The 2,700-nt window shown below is 52.1% G+C and overlaps 1 protein-coding gene across 6 annotated transcripts in view; it reads right to left on the reverse strand.

Annotated features, from left to right (window-relative positions):
* The window catches only part of GSG1 (germ cell associated 1), a 15,606-nt gene that overhangs the window by 12,278 nt on the left and 628 nt on the right, over positions 1-2,700 (reverse strand). The gene's annotated exons all lie outside the window — the stretch shown is intronic.

Below are 2,700 nucleotides of genomic sequence, written 5' to 3' on the forward strand. Positions count from 1 at the left end.
GATGAGCAAAGCCCAGAAAACAATGATCTCATTAACTAGTATTATCTTTAGTTCACAGAGACCAGGGTACAAACACATTGCTCACAATCCAGTGACAGATTGGAAATGTTTTGTCCTTTCCCAAGCTCAGTGATTCCCTACGGAAAAGACCTTTTATAGATGATGTATCTTGAACCATCCTAGATTTTGCAGCTCTAATTAGTTTTTTGCTTCAGTGCCTCATATTTGACTCAGTCATTGATGAAGATAACAGAAGGTCTTCACACGGGACATTTTGTCTTTGGCTTCCCAGCTGGAAGGGAAGAGTAATGCCACCAAATGCCCATGCTGAGTGTCCAAAATATTAACATCACTGCTGGACACTTAGCTCTGGTTAATTTCCCAGCTTCAGGTTAATCTCAGCTGTGTTTTAATGTCCACATGGCTTCAAATGCTCAATAAAAACTCCTGTCTCCCTAATATGGGTTCCGAGTTCTGGGAACACATCTACTCATGTTTGGTGGGAAGGACCAAAGAAAAGCATTTCGGGGCCTCTCCTCTCTGCCGCCTTTCCCTTTCCGCTTTTTAATATAATTGTTTGAGGGCTTTTGCTTTAGCGGCCATTTCCAGGAGAGGAAGCCAATTTTCTTCCATGCTCCGAGCAGCTGGGGTGAATCAGAGGGGCAGCCACATCTGCACATCCTGTGGGGCAATCGCTCACGCGCGGGTGACCGAACCCTGCTGGGGCTCGGGGCACTTGGGGACCGCGGGGCGGGTCAGGACGCACTCCTAATGCGAGTGGCCTCTCGAGGGGGCACAAGGCGCGGCCGCCGGCTGGTAAGGCTGGGCCGCACCATTTCCATTCCGCATGTGCCGTCTCCGTCCCTTCTCTTCTTGCTCGCCCCTCCTCCCCACTGCAGTGGCGGTGCCCGAGCCCAGCCGTGTCCCCGCGGGCTCCCCTCGTCCCCCCGCCCCCTCTCGCCTTGATGAGTAACACCTCGCTCGCGGTTTACTACGGCACTCCGGTCGCCTAGCAACGGTCCTGCGTTGCCACGGCGACGCGCCGTGAACGTGTTTTGAATTGTTTGGCGAGGCCCCGCCCTAGCGGCGGAGCGGCCTGGACTTCCCCCGCGGGTGGGGCGCGGAGCTGGAGCCCTTTCGTCCTCTCGGTCCACCAGCGTCTGTTGAGAACAGCGTCCCGGGGCCCCTCCCAGAAAGAAAGAGCCTGCGAGAGCCGGCTGGAAGCAGGGCGACCCGCGGGCTGGGGGACGCGACTGGGCGCGGCGGAGGGCGCCGCCACCTAGGCGCCAAGCGGGGCCGGGGCCGCGCAGATGCTCTGCTGCCCTGGCGAGGCTGGGCCATCGGATAAATCCCTCACACCCGGGCCTGTGGGCCGAGGGTCAGGAGGTGCCGGGGTGCCGTGGAACCCAAAGTCGGGCACTTCCCTCCCCGTGCCCTTCCCTCCCCGTGCCCTTCCCCTGAGGGTACAGGCCCCTGGCTCCTGCTCTAAAGTAGGGCTGTGTCGCCCTCATTTCGTGGGTCTAACAGGTGACACTTTGGAACCACGAGCTCCTTAGCGGGTCCTAGTTTAATCACTACTTTACCCGTCTAAGCGGCTGTTTTCTCAGAGGTAAATTAGAACGAGTTGTCTAGTGAAAGCGGAAAGGAAGGGGAAGAGAACCAACCATACTGGGCATTAGACACTGCGCTAGAAGCTTCACAAACATCTCTTTTAAATCCTTACAACCAGCCGTAAGGAGAGGCGGCCACGCCCGTTCTAGACGCCAGGAATGGATTCCTAGCATTTGACTTGCTCAAGGCCACAACACTAGTAAATGGTGGAGTCAGTATTTAAAACTTCATGACTCATCGCCAGGCGGCCCTCTTGGTGAAGGGGAGGCACAGTCGACCTTATCAAACCGTTCACTTTGCAGGCCAGATTGTGGAAACACACATAATGGGGCAATGGATTAAATAAGTGTACTTTATACTTCACATAAAGACTGACAAACACACTCTCCCATATTCCCTCCCTGAATCTCCTCATAAACCAATAAAAAAAGAAATTTACTCTGGCTGGCTTTTTCTATCATCTTATCCATTTTTGAGGGTTGTTCTGTTGATAATCTATTCACTTTGGGCTGCTTCTGAGCTACAGAGCTTGTGCTCAAACTCTCATGGCTCTTGAGAACCACTAGCTCTGTCTGCTCTGTCCTGTTTTATCTTTTCTTCTGAGATCCCTTATTTTCAGCCAATGAGTGGCACACCACAGTGTCCTGTGTGCGTGCGTGTGTGTTTTATTTCTTCGGCTAACTACATTTCATTTATCTCTCTTGAGAAAGGCAAGATATATGATGATGAACAACTTTTGTTTTTTTAGGAACCCTTTGAGTTGAAAGTTGGCAGTTCCCAATCTTTTTGAATGGGAGGCAAGTCACTTCCAGATGCGATTTCTACCCTAAACAAGCCAAGACAGCTTTGCTGGCTGTGACAGTCTTCCTGGGTCAGGAAGGACTCTGCAGATTCTCTCTGATTCTCTGAGACCAGAAAGAGCCTAAGGTTATGTTCTCCTTAGTTCCAGCAGATTTCAGTCCAAAGCTGGCTTACAGCAGGACGGTGGGGATGCCTCACCACTGTCTGCCAGAGAACTTAATATTTACTCTTTCCGTTCAGTAGAATGATACACATCTTTCATTTCCTTCACCATTGGGCCTGTACCAA

Source organism: Pteropus alecto, unplaced genomic scaffold (assembly GCF_000325575.1).
Source record: "Pteropus alecto unplaced genomic scaffold, ASM32557v1 scaffold103, whole genome shotgun sequence".
NCBI lineage: Eukaryota > Metazoa > Chordata > Mammalia > Chiroptera > Pteropodidae > Pteropus > Pteropus alecto.